At 40.2% G+C, this 20,884-nt stretch overlaps 1 protein-coding gene across 1 annotated transcript in view; it reads left to right on the forward strand.

Annotated features, from left to right (window-relative positions):
• Positions 1-10,782: 10,782 nt before the first annotated feature.
• reck (reversion-inducing-cysteine-rich protein with kazal motifs) overlaps positions 10,783-20,884 on the forward strand; it is a 177,087-nt gene continuing 166,985 nt past the window's right edge. The window contains exons 1-3 of the mRNA XM_060824192.1: positions 10,783-10,865; positions 19,273-19,359; positions 20,019-20,096. The gene's annotated coding sequence lies outside the window, so the exon portion shown is untranslated. The remainder of the gene's footprint in view (positions 10,866-19,272; positions 19,360-20,018; positions 20,097-20,884) is intronic.

The raw sequence follows: 20,884 nt of genomic DNA on the forward strand, positions 1-20,884 counted from the left end.
ATAAGTAGACCAAAACTGCACATAGCATTTGAGATGTGGTCTCAACTGAAGCATAACATAATTACTATGTTCAATTCCTCTTAGCAAAAAGGATAGCATCACATTAGCATTGATGATTGCATGTTGTATCTGTTCTTAGCTTTTTGTAACTCATGGAGATCCTTTCAAAGATGAGTCTTCCCTCTGGCCATGAAATTAACCAATTCAGGGAAAATCACATTTGAGACACTATTCTCCATACAGTGTAGCTTCCTGAGGTTAACAATCAAGCTCTAAACCCACAGGAAATTCCTAGCTGTGAATGTAGTATTACAAAGATGGGTAGAGTAATAGTAGATTGGGAGATAGGAAGTTAGAATTTGATGTTTTAAAATCATTAAATTGTAAAATGATGGGGGGATGGAGGAGGTATTGCATGGTCCCTTTAAAAGATGATGCTTTTTCTGTGCTTAGAGGTTAAAATGGACGTGTGTGAGCTGAAGCTTGAGTTTGCAAGTACATAGAGAGTACCAACTGAAACATTTGTATCGAAAGGCCATACAGTTAGCAGGCCAAGCAGCGGTTTTACCAAGACAGCATGCTTTTAAATTTAGCCATCAATTTGAACCAGGCACTTAGATACCAAAAACCTTTTAAATTTAAATGTGGTGGTTTTGACAACATAGGATCAATGCTATTGTAACAAATATTGATATGTTATCACAGGTATAAAAGGAGGGGGCAGTTGGACATAAACCCCAGAGCTAACAGCCCTCAGCCATCCATCAAAGCTAACAGCCCTCAGCTCTCTCTCTCTCTCTGGATAAATTGGCTCTCACAGTCGTCTATGTATTAGAGAAAGCACCATCGAAATAGCAAAGGCATTCTTGACAGAAGAATAAGAAAGAAGGTATTCCTGACAGAAGAATCAATGGAGAGGGCACTGAACATTCCGGAAGACACGTAAACTGGCTGTAGTTTCAAGATAATAATTTTTTTGTCAATCGAGTGGGACTTGTATTTATTGGAACAGCACACCATTAGAATCTTGGTTTATTTGGGAATAAGTAATGGTTAGAAGGGTTTTATTTGGTTAATTTAGTTAATTGTTCACTGTTAGAGTTAGATAAATAAATTGTTACTTGCTAATTTTAAAGTGAGTGTCACGGATTTACTTTATTTAATTACTAGAAGTTACTGAAAAGCAGGTTACACCACTTTTCACACTCTTTTTACAGATTACAGAGCGAGGTGCTCCTCTTTGTTGGGGGGGGGTGGGGTGGCGGTCACCGTCTGCTTTATAACAAAGCAGAAAAGAACTGGAAATAGTTGCTTTATGGTAGTCAGAACAACTGGGAGATATTCAAGAAGATGTTGTGGATTCAGAACAAATATGTTCCTGCAAAGGAATGGGTGAAATTCACAAATCTGGACTCCTTTGGATCTCAAAGAGCATAAAAGGATATGATTAGGAAGTGAAATTTGCATTTGATACTGAGAACAGAGTACTGTAGAACGTGTAAAGGGTAAAAAAGGTGCAGAGGTGAATGTTATAAGAAGGTTAGGAAAGCCAAGAGCAGCATGAAGAAATATTAGCAAATAAAATCAAAGAAAATCAAATGTGTTTTATCTACACACAAAGAGCAAGGAAGATAACTATGAAGATGATATTTTCAAGACTGTGTGGAAGTGGAAGACATAGGCATGATTCTTCATTAATACTTTGCATCTGACTTCATAAAAAAGGGTGATGATGCAAATATTGTTATGATACTTTGGATGACATTATTGATTAGGGGAGGCATAAACAGGTTTAACATTTTTTAAAGAGGATAAAGCACCAGTCCCAAATGAAGAATATCCAAGTCTACTTAGAAAAACAAAGGTTAAAATGGTGGAGGATCTGACTATCATTTTCCAATTGTCTCTGACTCCAGTCCTGGTGTTGGAGCACTAAAGGCCTACTAATGTTCTGTTTGGAAAGAGAGGAAGAGGAACTCAGCTGAACTGTAATTTTGATGTTTGACAAATTATTGGAAATATTTGTAGGAGCCTTATGGCTATTTCAAGTAATCAAGAACAATTAATATGGATTTGTTTGGGTTAGTTTGTATTTTAGTAACCTGATTGAAGTTTCTGAGAACATAATAACAAGCGCACTATGTATTGTTCACATAGATTTTGGTAATCAGCTTTTGCTAGGTGCCACAGAAAGTTCAGCTTGAAAAGAGCCCTGAGACCAAGGAGAGTAGATTATTGGGTCCAAAATAGGTTCAGCGTCAGAAAGCAAATGGTAATAATCAACGTGTGTTATTGTAACTGGAAGGCTGTTTCCAATTGGATCTCATAGGACTCCATGCTAATTGCCTTGCCTTTTCTGATATATGTACATATGTTCTCCCCATGTCTGAGTGGGTTTCTGCCTGGTACTCTGGTTTGCTCCCACATTCCAAAGATGTGCAGATTGGGTGGAGTGGCCATGCTAAATTGCCCAATACTGTCCAGTGTTGTGCAGACTAGGTGGGTTAGCCATGTTAATTGCCGGGTTACTGGGATGGGGTGAATGTGGATGGGATGCTCTTGGGAAGTTTGGTGCAGACTTGATTAGCTCAATGACCTTTTTCTGCACTATAGGGATTCTATGATATCAATATTTGACTTAAATATTGGGAACATGTCTCGGACGTTTGAAGGTGCTACAAAAATGCACTGTATGGTTCACAGCGAGGAAGAAAGCAATGGAATGGTCAGGTGATCAGAAAAGTTTCAAATGGGATTTATTCTGAAAAAATGTGAAGTGATGCATTGGGGAAGGGAATACACATCAAACTGTCAGATATTGGAAAATGTAAAGGAACAGATACATGAGTGTATTATCACAAGAAACATATGCTGTAGTATTGTCTTCTGACCATTGCCTCACAAAAAGGATGTCATCACACCAGTGATGTTATAGAGAAGACTTAAAAAGATATTGCCAGGATAGGAAAAATTTTAATAAAGGGCCTTAGTCAAGGTTTGATTATGTGGAAGAAAAAGATAGGACAAACAAATTTAATGCCAAAACAGGGAGAACTCATGATAAAAATAGAACAGTGTGCTTTTTATTATAATGAAATTATATGAGGTGGTGAGAAAACAAATAACAGAAGCAAAGAGGAAGTATGAAAAGAAACTGGCAAATAACATAAAAGGGGATCCTAAAGTCTGCTATCAGAATATAAATAACATGAGGGTGGTAAAGGAAGAAGTAATTAGAGAACAAAAAGGAGATTTACATATAGAGACAGAGGGCAAGGCTGAAGTATTGAAGTAATATACTTCATATGTCTTTTCCAAGGAAGAAGATACTATTCAGGCCATGTAGGAAAGTCAGTTGATAGAAGTTTTTGAAATAGATAAGGAGGAAGGATTAGATAGGCTGCCTGTACTAAACGTTAGGCAAAAGTGAGGACTGCAGATGCTGGAAACCAGAGTTTAGATCAGAGTGGTGTTGGAAAAGCACAGCAGGTCAGGCAGCATCCGAGGAGCAGGAAAATTGATGTTTCAGCCAAAAGCCCTTCATCAGCAATGGAGGCAGGGAGCCTCCAAAGTGGAGAGCTAAGTGTGGGGGGTGGGGGGAAGGTAGCAAAGAGTACAATAAGTGAATGGGGTGGGGATGGAGGTGATAGCTCAGAGCAGAGGGTGGGAGAAGGTGGCAATGAGTACAAGTGGATGGAGGTGTGGATTAAAGTGATAGGTCAGAGAGGAGGGTGGAGCAGATAGATGGGGAAGGGAGATTGGCAGGTAGGACAGGTCATGAGGACAGTGCCGAGCTGGAAGGTTGGAACTGGGGTAAGGTGGGTAGAGGGGAAATGAGGAAACTGGTGAAGTCCACATTGATGCCCTGGGGTTGAAGTGTTCCAAGGCAGCAGATGAGGCATTCTTCCTCCAGGCGTCGGATGGTGAGGGAGTGGCGGTGGAGGAGGCCCAGGACCTGCATGTCCTTTGCAGAGTGGGAGGGGGAGTTGAAATGTTGGGCCATGGGCGGTGGGGTTGATTGGTGTGGGTGTCCTGGAGATGTTCCCTAAAGCGCTCTGCGAGGAGGCATCCAGTCTCCCCAATGTAGAGGAGACCGCATCGGGAGCAATGGATGCAATAAATGATATTGGTGGATGTGCAGGCAAAACTTTGATGGATGTGGAAGGCTCCTGCAGTTGACAATGTATTAGAAACAGATCAGTTGCATCCAAAGGTACAGAAAATTTGTGTGTGGAAATTGCAAAGACATTGGCAATAATTTTTCAATATTTCTTCAATTGATAAGTAATGTCAGATGCCTGTACAGAGGAGGAAGTGATGGATGTCTTAAAATGAATAAAGGTGGATAAATCCCCAAGATCTGATCAGGTGTATCCCGGAACTTTATGGGAAACTAGGCAAGTGACTGCTGCACCCCTTGCTGAGATGTTTGCATTGTTGATAGCCACGGGTGAGATGCTGGAAACTGGAGAGTGGCTAATGTGGTGCCACTATTTTAAAATGTGGTAAGGAAAAGGCACAGAACTATAAATCATTTAGCCTGACGTCATCGGTGGTTAAGTTGTTAGAGCAGATTCTGAGGGACAGAGTTTATATGTATTTGGAAAGGCAAGGACTGATTCGGGATAGTCAACATGGTTTTGTGCATGGAAAATCATGTCTCACTAACTTGACTGAGTTTTTTTGGAAAAGTAATAAAGAAGACCAATGAAGGCAGAATGGTGGACATTGTCTAACTGGGCTTCATCAAGGTGTTTGGCAAGGTTCCGAATGGTATGCTGGTTAGCAAGGTTAAATCACATGGAATCCAGGGAGAGCTAGATATTTGAATACAAAATTGGCTTGAAGGTAGGAGACAGAAGCTAGTGCTAGAGGGTTGCTTTTCAGTCTGGAGGCTTGTGACCAGCAGTGTGCTGCAAGGATTGGTGCTGGGTCCACAGCATTTAATCTTTTATACATAGAACATAGAACATAGAACATAGAAGGATACAGCGCAGTACAGGCCCTTCGGCCCTCGATGTTGCGCCGACCGAATCCTACCTAACCTATACTAGCCCAATAACTTCCAAATGCCTATCCAATGCCCGCTTAAATGACCATAAAGAAGGAGAGTTCACCACTGATACGGGCAGGGCATTCCATGAACTCACAACCCGCTGTGTGAAGAATCTACCCCTAACATCGGTCCTATACCTACCACCCCTTAATTTAAAGCTATGTCCCCTAGTAACACCTGACTCCATTAGCGGTAAAAGGTTCTTAGTATCTACCCTATCTAAACCCCTAATCATCTTATACACTTCTTTCAGATCTCCCCTAAACCTTCTTTTCTCCAATGAGAACAGCCCCAAGTGCCTCAGCCTTTCCTCATAAGATTTTCCTACCATTCCAGGCAACATCCTGGTAAACCTCCTCTGCACTCGTTCTAAAGCTTCCACATCCTTCCTATAGTATGGCGACCAAAACTGCACACAATACTCCAGATGAGGCCGCACCAGAGTCTTATACAACTGCAACATGACCTCAGGACTCCGGAACTCAATTCCTCTGCCAATAAAGCCCAGTACACCATATGCCTTCCTCACAGCACTATTTACCTGGGTGGCAACTTTCAGAGATCTGTGTACATAGACACCAAGATCCCTCTGCTCATCCACACTACCAAGTAGCCTACCATTAGCCCAGTAATCCATCATCTTGTTATTCCTACCAAAGTGAACGACTTCGCACTTAGCTACATTGAATTCCATTTGCCACATTTCCGCCCAGCTCTGCAACTTATCTATATCCCGCTGTAACCTACCACTTCCTTCCTCACTATCCACAACTCCACCGACTTTTGTGTCATCCGCAAACTTGCTTACCCAGCTTTCAAGTCCTTCCTCTAGATCATTTATAAAGATAACAAAAAGCAATGGTCCCAAAACAGATCCTTGTGGTACACCGCTAGTAACTGCGCTCCAAGATGAACATAATCCATCAACTACTACCCTCTGTCTCCTTCCAGCCAGCCAATTCCTAATCCAAACCTCTAATGTATCCTCAATGCCATACCTCCGAAGTTTTAGCATTAGCCTACCATGGGGAACCTTATCGAACGCCTTACTAAAATCCATATACACAACATCTACTGCTTTACCCTCATCCACTTCCTTGGTCACCTTCTCAAAGAACTCAATAAGGTTTGTGAGGCACGACCTGCCCTTCACAAAACCATGCTGGCTATCCCTGATCACGTTATTCCTACCCAGATGTTCATAAATCTTATCCCTTACCATTCTCTCTAAGACTTTGCCCACCACTGAAGTCAGACTCACTGGCCTATAGTTGCTAGGGCTATCCCTACTCCCTTTCTTGAACAATGGGACCACATTCGCTATCCTCCAGTCCTCTGGTACTATTCCTGTTGACAACGACGACATAAAAATCCAGGCCAATGGCTCTGCTATCTCCTCCCTAGCTTCCCATAGGATCCTGGGGTAAATGCCATCAGGCCCAGGAGACTTATCTATATTCATCCTTTCCAATATTCCCAAAACCTCTTCCCTGCATATTTCCAGGGCATCCATTCTAATTATTTGTGATTCCATATTCACATCAGCTAATTTGGATGTGAATACAGGAGAACTGGTTAGTAAGTTAGCAAATGACACCAAAATTGGTGATACAGTGGAAGTGAAGATTATCTCAGGATACAATGGGACCTTGATCAGATAGGTGATGGGCTAAGAAGTGGCGGATAGCGTTCAATCTGGATAAATGTGTGGTGCTGCATTTTGGAAAGGCAAATCAAGGCAGGACTTATACACTTAATGGGAATGTTGCTGAACAAGGAGACCTTAACGTGCAGGTTCACAGTCCCTTGAAGGTGGAGTCACAGATTGAAAGGGTGGTAAAGAAGGCATCTGGTTCACTTGTCTTTATTGGGCAATGCATTGAGTATAGGATTTGGAATGTCATGTTGTAGCTGTATAGGACATTGGTTAGGCCAGTTGTGGAATAGTGCATTCAATTCTTGTCTCCCTGCAATAGGAAAATGGTGTTAAACTTGAAAGGGTTCAGAAAAGATTTACAAGGATGTTGTCAGGATTGGAGGGTTTGAGCTATAGGAAGAGGTTGAATAGACTGGGGCTATTTTCCCTGGAGCATTGGATGCTGAGGGGTGACCTTATAGAGGTTAAGAAAATCATGAGGGACATAGAGTGACTGGCAAGGTCTTTTTCCAGGGTAGAGGTGTCCAAACTCAGAGGGCATAGATTTAAGGTGAGAGGGAAAAGAGTTAAAAGCAAACTAAGGGTTAACTTTTCCACACAAAGAGTGATGTGTGTGTGGAATGCGCTGCCAAAGGAAGTGGTGATGACTGGTACAATAACAACATTTAAAAGGCATCTGGATGGATGCATGGACAGTAAGTGTTGAGAGGGATATGAGCCAAATGCTGGCATATGAGACTAGATTAATTTAGGATATCTCATTGGCATGGACGATTTGGACTGTTTTCCTGCTGTATAACTGTATGACTCTCTGACTCGAGAATTGCAAACATGACGCCTTTCTTCAAAAATGCATGCATGGATGCACCAAGCAACTGCAGAGTAATCAGTTTAACTTCAGTGGCTAAGAAGCTCCTCAAATTAATAGTCACATTGACAAACACAGGATAATTCAGGACAGTCAGCATGGATTTCCTTATGGAAATGCACATTGAATGAGTTGACTGGTTTTTTTTCAGGTAAAGCGGCCCGGTGGCTAGCACTGCTGCCTCACAGCACCAGAGACCTGGGTTCAATTCCCACCTCAGGCGACTGTCTGTGTGGAGTTTTCACATTCTCCCTGTGTTTGTGTGGGTTTCCTCCAGGAACTCCAGTTTCCTCGCACAGTCCAAAAATGTGCATGTTAGGTGAATTAGCCATGCTAAATTGCCCGTAGTGTTAGATGTAGGGGAATGGGTCTGGGTGGGTTGCTCTTCGGAGGGTCAGTGTGGGCTTGTTGGGCTAATCTAAAGAGTGAACTGGTGAGTGCAATGCTGTGGATACATTTAACAGATTTCCAGTAGGTCTTTGATAATAAGCATCAGTACATATGTTAGTAAAGTTAAAGCTCACAGAATAAAAGCAAAATGGACTTAAAGTTGGCTGAGTGACAGGACACAGGGAATAATGGTTAATCAATGTTTTTTGACTGTCTAAGGTTAGTACTGTCGTGACGTTCAGTGGTGTCAGTGCTGGAACCCTTATTTTTCTTGATAGATACTGACAGTCTGGACCCTGGTGCATAGACATGATTTCAAAATTTGCAGATGACATGAAAATAGGAAGCATTATAATTTATGAGGAGAATTGTGCAGAATTTCGGCACGACGTTTCAACTTGATGCAGTGGGTCATTGTCGCAAATGGAATTTAATGCAGAGAAGTTTGAGATGATACATTTTGGCAGGAAGAACATGGAGTAACAATACAAAATAAGGGTGCAACTCTAAAGGGGGTGCAAGAGCAGAGGGACCTGGGTGTAAATATATATAAGTCATTATAAGTAATTAACTCCATTTACAAATTTGCTGATGACATCACTGTAGTAGATTGGATCTCAAACAACGATGAGACAGTACAGGAAAGAGAGGGACAGCTTAGTGGTATGTATAAAGATAACAATCTCTTCCTCAATGTCTGCAAAATGAACAAGCCAGTCATTGGCTTCAGGATGCGGAATCGAAGATTTGCCTCTGTCTTGGGAAAATAGCTATTATAATCAAGGACCCCTCCCACCCTGGTTATATTTTCTTCTTCCATCAAGAAGAACACATTAGAACACATGTATCAACTGATTGGAGAACAGCTTCTTCCCCACTGCTATCAGACTTATGAATGGACCTCTCATATATTAGAGTTGATCTTCTCTGTATTTTCCCTGTAGCTGTAACACTATGTTCTGCATTCTGTTCGATTACCCTTTTGTTTTATGTAAGGTATGATTTGCCTGGTTAGCATGTAAAACAATACTTTTCACTGTATCTCAGTACATGAGAATAATAAATCAAATAAAATCAAAGGTATCAGGACAGGTTGAGAGAATGTTAATAAAGCATACAAAATCTAGAGTTTCATTATTGGTTTGCGGAACACAATATCAAGGACGCTGTGTTGAACATAAAAGGACTACCTGTCTGAGGAAGGAGTGGGGACTCTGAAAATTTGTGGTTTCAAATGCAGGAAGTCCCGGGTTACGAATGAGTTCCACTTTTAAGTCTGTTAGTCAGTCGAATTTATACATGAGTCGGAACAGTTACATATAGCGTCAATTAGTCAAATGTTTGTCTGAGTATTATAGTATATATTTTACCTAAACATCTTAAATATAATAATACAGTAATAATAAATGTAACTACAGTACAGCACAGTGTTTTGAGCATCGCGCAAAGTAGTCTGCCCATTTGTTAGTGCGTATCATTGTATATAACTTGATTCTTTAAAGTAGGCTTTACGGCGGTCGGTTCGTAAATTGGGCGTTCGTAACCTGGGGAAAGCCTGTAAACCTGTTGGACTATAACCCGCTATTATGTGATTTTTGAGCTTGAAAAGCCACTATAGTTTTGCCTCAAATTGAGCATTGTGCAAAGTTCTGAGCACCGGAATTAAGAAAGGATGTGAATACATTTAACAGAGTGCAAAAGACTTTTATAAGTGCAATTCCAGGAATGAGGAATTTAAATTATGAGGAAAAATCAGAAAGCTGGGACTTTTCTCTTCGGAGAAGACTGTGGAGGAATGATTGTCATAATTTCACACCTTCAACACATTTTCTGGACTGACAGACACCAATTGTTAAAGTTCATTTGAGAACGTAACTTTTAAAAAGAAATTGCGATTTACATATGAGAGAACTGAAATCAACGTGGCCATTCTAAAAGATGAGAGATTAACAAACAGCCCAGGTCTTTTCAATATATAATTTCAGTTACATCACACCATAAACTTTTGCTATAAGTTCTGTGTCTTACAATCTTATTATCCACAACCACCTGATGAAGGAGCAGCGCTCCGAAGCTAGTGCTTCCAATTAAACCCGTTGGACTATAATCTGGTGTGTGATTTTTAACTTTGAGGCATGATTGAATTATTCAAAATCATGAGAGGCCTGGACACAGTCAACAGGGATCGAAAGGCGTAGACTTAAAGCAATTAATAAAAGAAGCAAGAGTGATGTAAGTAAAATATTTTTCACACAACCGAGAGGTTAGTGTCTGGAGCCTGGGAGTGTGGCAGAAGCAGGTTCAATTAACTCATTCAGGAAGAGAGTTATTCACAATGGAACAGCATAGAGACTAACGGGAATAAGAATAATACTTGGTGAAAGTCTCAGTTGAAGTAGCACTAAATGTCGTACCTTTCTGCGTTAACAAATGTTATTTTGTGCGAGGCCAAGATCGTGATTTAACATGTAAACCCGGTTCTGGATACACTTTAACCGCAAGTGCTCGCAGTGTCTGTGTGTGTGTGTGTGAACCCCGGACCCTGGATAATTATATACATTGTGCGGTCCCGTTATAATCACATGCCCAGGACCCTGGATAATTCTATACATTGGGCCCCGGACCCGTTCTAATCACGCGCCCCGTACCCTGAGTAATCATATACACTCGGGCCCGGACTCTGTATAAGTTACAAACCCCGGCCCCGGACCCAGTTTAATCATCCACCCCGGACCCTGTACACTCGCACACCCCCGGGCCCCAGTGCCTGAATATCAACCATTCGACGTCTGACGTCATGGCGCAGTGAGCGGTCCCTGTAGTTGTTGGTGGTGGAACCGGAGAGAAAGGGTCTGTTCGTGGATCCGGGAGTCGGGCCCCGCTGTGAGGAAAAGGTAACGGTCCGATGATAGTGTGAGGCAGGACGGGCTTTTGAGCTCCGGTGCGTCGGCGGAGTGCCGTCAGTTGCCGTGATCTGAGTTTCGGAGCATGAAGGAGAGACTGAGAGACCCCAGCCTCGTGCCCCCTCCCCTCCCCTCCCCAGGAGTAAATTACTGTAGATGCTGGAATCTGTCCTGAAAACAACAGTCCTGGAAATCACAGCGGGTCAGACAGCATCCATGGAGAGAAAGCAAGTTATCGTTTCCAGTCTCGATGACCCTTTATCAGAGTCTGGTTAGCTTGCTGTCCGTGGATGCTGCCTGACGTGCTGTCACCACCGTCTCTCCCCTTCCTTACCCTCACCCCAGGACCCACTTCTCCCCCCCCTACCCTATCAGCACTCTCCTCTTTCCCCTCCCCTCACTCAATCTCCGGACACCCCCCCTCCCCCAGTCAGCATGCCTCCTCCTCCCTCTTGCCAACACCCCTCCAGTGTCACTCTAACAATAAACTCCTTCTCCCTCATCTTTGCCCCTTCAACATTTGCTCATTCTTTCCTCCCCCTCCTGTGTACCCCTTGTTCCCTCCCCCTCATTCCCCCAGCTTACCCCTCATTCCCTCCTGCCCTCCGTTATTGTTCCCTTCCGCCCTTTTCTCCCCATCATTCCCTAATCCCAACCCGTCAGCACCCCTCCCTAGCTTTGGTTTTGAGTGCTTTGTATTGGAGCAATTTCAAATGTGTAACCTTGCCATCGTGTGCAATCTGTTTTAAAGTGGAGCCAAAAGGAGACAAATCTATATTGCAGGCCTGGGTGTGAGATCTTGCAAACTAAATGTGCACCTAATTACAGTGAAGCTGTTTGTTTGTTTTGCTGTAATGATGAGGCTCACAGCAAGTTTTCCTAAAATCAGTTGTTCAATGAATTATTTTAAGTTGTTTAAAGACATAAAATTACTCATTATGTAACATTGGCTGCAGATAAGACAATTTATTTCAAGTATGGACATTACTTGCCAAGAGTTCTTTTTGTCTGAGTGCAAAATGTTTTCAAGAAAGACTTGCACTTGTGTACTGCCTTTCACATTAACAAGTCATCCTGGTTTACAGCCAAGGAAATATTTTTGAATTGTTGACTGTTGTAGGAAATATGCTGACTAACTTGTGATATTGCAGCAATACACTACAAACTACAATGTAGTTTGGGTAAATCATTTGTGGTGTTGGGTTGAAGTTTAAACACTGGGGAAAACTGGTCTCATCTTCTTTGAAATAGCATCATGGAATCCTCTACATCCAGCTAAGAAGGTAGATAAGATCTTGGTTTCACACCTCAACAGAAAGATGGCTCCTCTGGCATGGCACTCAGTTGTGACTGTATTGGAATCTTGTGTATTGTTCTAAAATGGCTCAGAACTGAGAGATTTACAAACTTAAGCAAAGCTGGTGCCAGGATTTTAATTGATCATGATGCGAACTTGTGTTCTCTTAAATAAATCTTTCAGTATATTTGTCGTAAGTCATTATAAATCATCAGAATATCTCATCGTGTGTGTCAAGTTATTGAAAGAGCTACTTGGCCAGTCCTATTTACGCTTCCTGTGTAGTTCTGCAACTGTTTCTCTTCATGTTACCAGTCGTGATTCTCTTGAGAGCTCAGATTAACTCGGACAGTTAATTCTAGATCTTAACCACACTATCCAAAAATAGATTTTCCTCATGCCCTGCCATTCTAAGGTGATAGATAAAAGAACCAATGTCTTCCAACTTTCGATGGGGAGCAGTTTCTCCTCCTAGTCTGTCTGGACCCCTTATGATTTTGAACACTGAGAAAATACTTTTTCCATTTTTTTTTCTCCTCGAAGGAGAACAACCTCACCTCGAAGTCCCAGTTTCTCAACTTCTCCTTTTACCATCTTCATTATTTGCAAGTGGTTGGTGAATCAGACTTTCCAAGGGCACATTGTTGTGATTTCTATTTACCACTGCGAGAAATTATTTACATAGCATCTTTTAACTGAGGAAAAACCTTGAGCTGTTTGATGAAAAGTGCTAAATGCATGAGTTAAACTAAAATATGAGAGGAGAAAGGGATACAGCAATTTTGACTGTTCATGGAGAGCTTTAAAGGCAAGCAGAAGAATTTTAAATCTGTAGTGTTCAGGGACCAAGTTAAATTATTTCCATAAGTCAACCTTTACCAGACCAATGAAAAACATAATTAGATTTGAAGGAAGATTGCCACATGATTTTTATGCATAGTTTGCCTTAATGGTGTGTGTGTGTGTGTCACTTACATAAAGTGTACCAGTTACCTGAACACATTGTGATCTCTGCTTGAGAGGGTGTCTTGCACTTCATGGCTTTGGTAAGTTCACTGGTCTCCTGAGTAATAACTGTATTTTGTATTGAGCTACACCCGAAAGAACTTTGCATTACTAAGGAATGGGAAGCTTAACAACTTGATTGCTCTGTTTGTAAGATCACAAAACTTTAAATAGTCATCCATAATTAATAGTTTACATAGACTATTCACCAGTTTCCTGAACTTGGAGTACAGTATCTTTGTGCATGGTTGTTCAGTATTGCTGCTCGCCATGAAGGAATTCAGTTAAACTTTATGTTGCATGGAACAAACACAGAGAACTGGGGATAAATTCAGCTAGTCTGACAGCATCTGGGAAAGAGAAACAGTGTTAAAGTTTCAGATTGAGTTCTGAGAGAGTGTAACAGTCTATTCTATTTTTCTCTCTGTTTGAACTGCCAGACCATCTAAGTTTCACTAGCGTTCTGTTTGTTCCAGATTTTCAGCATTTGTAATATTTTGCTTTTATTCTTGGTTAAAAATCACACAACGCCAGGTTACACTCCAACAGGTTTATTTGGAAACACTAGCTTTTGGAATGCTGCTGCTTCTTCAGGTGGTTGTGATGAAGGAGCAGCACTCCGAAAGCTAGTGCTTCCAAGTAAACCTGTTGAACTATAATCTAGTGTTGTGATTTTTAAATTTGTACATCCCAGTCCAACATTGGCACCTCCAAATCATGGCTTTTATTCTTGCTGGCATGTCTATGGCTATGGCTATACTACTCATCCTTTTATTTTATTTGAAAATGTGGTGGTGAATTTTCTTCTTTCTTGTTTGTGACATGTGAGCGTTGTTGGCTAGGCCAACACTCTTTTCCCATTCCTAAACAACCTTCGAAAAAGTGAAAGTGAGCTGCTACCTTAACCGTTACAATCCTTGGGGTGTAGGGACTCCTACAGCCCTGTAAAGAAGGAAGTTCCAGGATTTTGACTCGGTGACAATGACAGTGAAGAAATAATGATGTAGATCCAAGTCAGAGTGGTGAATGGGGGAGTGGGGGGAAGCTTATAGGTGGCACTCTTTCCATGTATTTGCTGCCCTTATCCTTATAGTTGGTAGAGGTTATGTGTTTTTGGAAGGTGGTGTCAGAGGAGCTTGGTGAGTTGCCACTGGGCATTTTGTGGATTGACCTCCAGCAACCACAGCCATCATGTGCTGTGCTTGTCATAACTCCAAACAGATTTTTTCAATTTTCCTCTGTTTCATATTGATTCCAGTTTTGTAAGCCTTCTTGATGGTATACTCGGTTGATTGCTGCTTTCCAAGTGCGTTCATTCTTATCTCGTTTCTGGAGTTCCATCTTTTTTGTCTGTATGTGGACCAAGATTGTATTGAGTTCAGAAGCTGTTTTAGAACTCAACGGAGTGTCAGTAAGCAGGTTATTTCTGAGCCAGGGCTATTTGATTGCACTTTTGACAACCCTGCAATCAGTGTGCTGAAGGACAAAGGTGGACTCGTCGTAATTGGCCAGTTTGAATTTGTCTTGCATTTTGTGTGCAGGGCATTATTTGGCAAGTTTTCACATTGTCGGTATACTGGAAAGCTTGACTGAAGACATGCCTCATTCTAGAGTACAAGTCTTCAGTTCTGTTTACAGAATGTTGTTAGGATTAAATATCTTCATGGTATCCAGTGCCTTCAGCTGTTTCTTAATATTGTGCTGTGAATCAAAGTAGTTAAAGATTGACATGTGTAATGTTGTGTATGTCAATTGGAGGCTAAGATTGATCATCTGCTTGATATTTATGGCTGAAGATATTTGCACATTTTGCATTGATGTGATGGGCTCACAGCATTCTTTGAATACCTCCAATCAAATTATTCCCTTTCTTAAATAAGGGGGCCAAAACTGCTCTCAGTATTCCCAGATGTGGTCTCACCAGCACCTTGTTCAGTTGCACTCAACCTTCTCTACTCTTATACTTCAATCCCCTTGAAATCAGAGCCGACATTCATTGGCCTAATGGATTACCTGCACCCATATGCTACCTTTCATGTTTCCAAGGATCCAGAAGTCCATTTGTGTTGCAGCTTTCTGTAATTTTTCTCCATGTAAATATTTTTTCTTATGTTCTTCTTTCCAAAATAAACCATTTCACATTTTTCCACATTAACTCCATTTTGTCAAATTTTTGCCTATTTGCTTAACGTATCAGTATCTCTCTCTCCCTCTCACAACCTGTCTTTCCAATATTTTTATGTCACTTGCAATTTTGGCTACAGTACATTTACTTCCTTCCTCCAAGTTATTAATATATATTGTAAACAGTTTCAGTCTCCGTGCTGATCCCTTGGAACTCCACTGGTTACAGGTTTGCCAGTCTGAAAAATAACTTGTTATCCCTGCTTCTTGTTTCCTGTCCATTAGCCAATTCTCTATCCACCCTAACACCATGAACTCCTATCTTATGACTTAACCTTTTGGAGAGTGTCTTGTTGAATGTCGCTGGGAGTCCAAATATAACGTAAACTACTGGTTACGCCCTTTATTTACCTCAGGTTGACTTTTTTCAAACCTTTAACAAATTGGTCAGATATGATTTCCCTTTCATGAAGCCATATTAACTTTGCTTGATTTTAATGATTTTCCAAATTTTCTATTATTACCTCCTCAATAGTTGATTCCAATACTTGTCTAACAGTAGAGGTTAGGCTAATCAACCTATTGTTATCCCTTTTTTTTTGCCTCCCTCCTTTTTTTTTGCCTCCCTCCTTTTTGAATACGAATGTCTTATTGCCAGTTTTCCAATCTTCTGATGCTAGTTCAGAATTCATTGGAAAATTACAACCAATGCATCACGATCTCTGCAACTTTTTTTTAAGGATCCTTGGATGCAAGCCAACAAGGGGAGTTACTTACCTTTAGTCTCAGTAGTTTATCTAATACTATTTCTCTGGAGATGGTCTAATTCCCCGCCTGTGTTTTTAGTATAAATGCGTATTTGAACACGCATGTGTATTAATATACATATGAAGTATCTTCCACCAAAAAGACTGATGTAAAATGTCTGTTTACTTTCTATCATTTCCCTGTTCCTCATAACTATCACTACAGATTCATTTTCTTAGAGACCTATATTCACTTTGATCTCTCTCTTCCTTTTTATATATTTAAGTCAGTTTTGTATTTCTTGCTAGTTTGTCCTCTCTTTCTTGTCTTTAAAATCGTCCTTTGCTGTATTCTGAACTTATCCCAGTCTTCGGGGCTATTGCTGACTTTGACCTTGAGAAGGAGTTTTTTTTCTCAACTTGATCTTCTCCTGAACTTCCTTGGTTAGCCATAGTTGGTTTATCCCTCTCTTTAAATCTTTCCTCCTCACTGGGATATATTTCTGACGAGAGCCATGAATCATTTTCATAAATGACTGCTACTAATCAGTATGTTCATAACGTAAGTTTTGTTACACATTTCTTTGTGTTGAAAGCACAGGAAGACCTTGAAATTATATAGTAGATATGATTGGGTAAAAAATGAGGTCTGCAGATGCTGGAGATCACAGTTGAAAATGTGTTGCTGGTTAAAGCACAGCAGGTCAGGCAGCATCCAAGGAATAGGAGATTCGACGTTTCGTGCATAAGCCCTTCATCAGGAATGATTGCTTATTTGTCTTTTCTGCTGATCTGTGAGCCCAGTCCACTTTAGCTAACTGTATTCTTATTTTATATAATTCTCTTTAAGTTAAAGATAGTTGTTCCCAACCTAAGTTTCTCACATTCAAGCTGAATATTAAATTCTATCATATTATGATCACCATCCTAGGGAATATTATGCACAAGAGTAGGCAACCAATCTGTCATTTATTAAGATCATAGCTGATCTAGTTTTAACTTGAGTTGGAATACCTATATATCCCCAATAATCATCCCTTTGGTGATTAAGAATCTATCTACCTCTGCTTTAAAAATATTTAAAGGTTCTATCACCTATAAGATAGGTTATAATTGTATTGGAGAGAGGGGCTGAATTACCTTTCTCCTCTTACTATATTCTGAACTGTGTTATGACACGGGGTAAACCCTCCTGCTTAGTTTAAACCAGCAACATAGCAAGGATTTATCATGTGCAGTAATCTGTGAAAATTCGAGAGGCTAAGAACTAATTAAAGTAAAAATTACCAACTTTTTGTTAAAGTATGAAAGTAATTAACTAACAACTATTTACAACTCTTCTTCTAATCTATTTTTTTTTAGTTTCCCTTCTATAATAGTCTGATAAAAATCCCTGATTAAGATTTACTGAAAAATACAAATTTTAAAACCAGCCAGCGGTGGAATCTTCTCATTTGGATTTGCTCTCCAGGTTAGTGTTGATGGTTTTCTCCGTGCAAACCCCTTCTCGAGACCAGTACACCTCAGAGAGTTCTGACCAGCAGCCTATATCTGTTGGTCTTTTGGCAGTTCTCTCCCAACTGTTCAATTTTTCCGGTCTTATACCCCCAAAGCATCAGTTTTTAATATTGTTAAGGTACTAAATTCGTAATTGATTGGAATTTGATTTTTTTTCGGTGTATAATTTAAACTAATTGGCCTAATTCAAATTTGTTTTTTTTTTCTCCAGGCAACCAGCTACCCTAGCTGCTGGACCAAAAGGTTACATTGTATCTTACTCAGAACACTTGGTGCTGTCAGGTAGTTCTGCTAGCTTTTAACTCTCTTAAAGGTACAATGTACCCACATCTTCATAACACCTCCCTCCTTTAAGAAAAAAAACAAACCATCATCATGAAAAGATGGCTTTTTTTCTATTCTTTAAACACATTACCCTAACATACTGATAACTTTAATCTAAGTTCACCCATAAAAAAACATTAAATACAAATGTCATCTAACTTTATTAGTTAAATCCGCGATAACGATCCGTGATTACGTTCTTACTACCCGTAACATGTACTATTTTTAAATTAAAAGTCTGTAACATAAGACTCCAAGGAAAAAGTCTCATATTCTTGTCTTTAAAGCGTTCAGAGAATATAAGAGGATTGTGATCCGTGTACATCACTGTCTCCGACATATTGTTCGTGTCATACACATTAAAATGCTGTAAGGCCAGTACCAAACTCAATAATTCCTTTTCAATTGTGGAGTATTTCCTCTGTTGGATGTTGATCTTCTTTGAAAAGTAGCCAACTGGCAGTTCAATCCCATCCTCATCTTCCTGTAGAAGCACAGCTCCAACTCCTATGTCACTAGCATTGATGGTAACTTTAAAATGTTTGAAAAAGTTGGTGTAGCTAAAACTGGCTTGCTGGTTAGTATGGCTTTCAAATGGTCGATTGCCTCCTAGTATGGTTCTGTCCACCAAAACCGTAACAACTCTGAATTTCAAACATTTTTAAATTAAAGTATCTCAGATGCTACTGAAAGCCTCTTCTTTAGTGTAAATGTTATGTGCTTGGTTTCAGATTTGCTTGATGAGATCCAGTGAAGCACCGTTGGGATATTTTACTACATGAAAATTGCTAAGTAAATTCGAAGTTTCTGATACAATCAAAGAATGCATTACTTTTTGGGGAAGGGAAGGCTTTGCTCATTTGAGATTTTATGCAAGCTTCTAATTGCTAATGAGCAATGTCATATGCCATTGCTTGGGATGTGTATGGTTTCTGAAATTGACTGGCCATGTGCTACTGTAATGTAACAGTGCATCATAACATAAAAATGCATACCCTACTGGTTCCAAGAGGCAAACATCGCAGATTTATAGTGTTGAAGATTTCTAATACTTGAAAAAAAGAACATAGATATTTATACCACAAAAGGAAGTGTTGAATCAGCTGGTGCAATCAACAACTTTACTCCACTGTTCTGTTATCATCCAATGCTGTGACTTACAATGCATCATCTTTTCATCCATTTTCTTTCTAACTACCCTACTGGTCTTGATCACAACTGCTTTTCATCCTCTTAAACCTGCATTTATCAATTAACTTGTTTTGCCTTGCCTTCAGTGGTAAACTTACAATATTTCCTGAGGATCAATGTATTCTATTTATTTGCTTATTCTTTCTCGGATCTTTCTCAGTGACTTTATAACTTTTTATTTCTTCCCATATAGAATTTATAACTCTTGCTGAAATTGCTGTTGGAAGTGGCAATATCCAGGGAGGTTTTATGAGTCTCCACTGAACACCATGGAAAAAAGGTAGTCATCACCATCACCCAAATCTGAGTTAATGATCGACTCCAGATGTAGCCTTTACAAATGGCTTCATCAATATCCCCATTCTGAGCATAAATGTTAGTTCCTCTCAATATTGTAAAAAAGCTCAGCTTGAAACACACCATTTTAATAAAAAATAATGAATTATTTTGGCTGTGTAAAATGCTTAAATTATATTTTAGATTAGATTAGATTACTTACAGTGTGGAAACAGGCCCTTCGGCTCAACAGGTCCACACAGACCCTCCGAAGAGCAACCCACCCATTCCCTTATATTTGCCCCTTCACCGAACACTACGGGCAATTTAGCATGGCCAATTCATCTAACCTGCACATCTTTGGAGTGTGGGAGGAAACCGGAGCACCCGGAGGAAACCCACGCAGACACGGGGAGAATGTGCAAACTCCACACAGGCAGTTGCCCGAGGTGGGAATTGAACCCAGGTCTCTGGCACTGTGAGGCAGCAGTGCTAACCACTCTGCCACCGTGCCGTCCCAAATTTTGATTCCAATTGTTATGTGGCTTATATTATGTTTTTTTTCTGCATTATATTATGGTACACTATAGATGGTGTAGTTTCAGAGGAACATGCTGAGGCAATACCTTCTCTGATCCATCTTTCATTCCCTCACTAACTCAGGTGAAAATTCTCAACCAACAACGTAAGGGAAGGCCTACATAGACTTTGGATATTTGTAACATGAAGCCAATTTAATGGGTAAGTTTACAGATACTGTTTTTAAAATGATTTTCTACTTTTCCCATTGTTTGAGTTACTTACATCAGGGTCGAAAAGGAAACTTGACAGCCTAAAACTGAAGAAATTACTGAATTTGAATACCAGTTTGTAAAATAAAAATTGACTTGTTTGGATTTTTGATTCTGCATTTCTTGTTCTGATCACTGTTAGTTAAGTGGATGTTTGTTAATATAGCTGTGTTTGTTTTTTGAAGAATTCTTGATGTAGTTTCATTTGTTAACAACTTGCATTCCTAATGTAGTAATTAAGTACAGATAATGTTCTCCAAATGCTTGCATTTAGTACACTAACGTGAGTACGAGGAGATATGTGGCTGTAGAGGATGGATGCAATAGGATGGGATGAGAACATACACCTATCTGCAGGAATGGTTGAGAATTGCAGAGCATTTGCTGAATCAAGAAGCAACAATTTGAGGTCAGGGTGAAGGAAATACAGGCTTTGGTGTTGATGAAAGCTCCAGCTGTGCTGCTTAGTATGAGTTTAGATTATACAAGGCAGAGTGCCAGATATTATCAGCAAAATTGTCTTAACTGGAATTGAATCCATTACAGCAATTGTGGTACATCCAGTCAGCGTGTGATTTGAAGCTCTCAATAAATTTCTTTAAAGTCGAGTTATTTTGAGACTTCAAGTTCCTCTCCAGGGCAAATCTAGGCTGATACTTACTGCAGCACTTTGTCAGTACTACACCCATCAAAAATGCCAGCTTTCTGATGAGACATTAAGCTGAGATCCCGTCTGCT

This window comes from Hemiscyllium ocellatum, chromosome 4 (genome assembly GCF_020745735.1).
Source record: "Hemiscyllium ocellatum isolate sHemOce1 chromosome 4, sHemOce1.pat.X.cur, whole genome shotgun sequence".
Lineage (NCBI taxonomy): Eukaryota > Metazoa > Chordata > Chondrichthyes > Orectolobiformes > Hemiscylliidae > Hemiscyllium > Hemiscyllium ocellatum.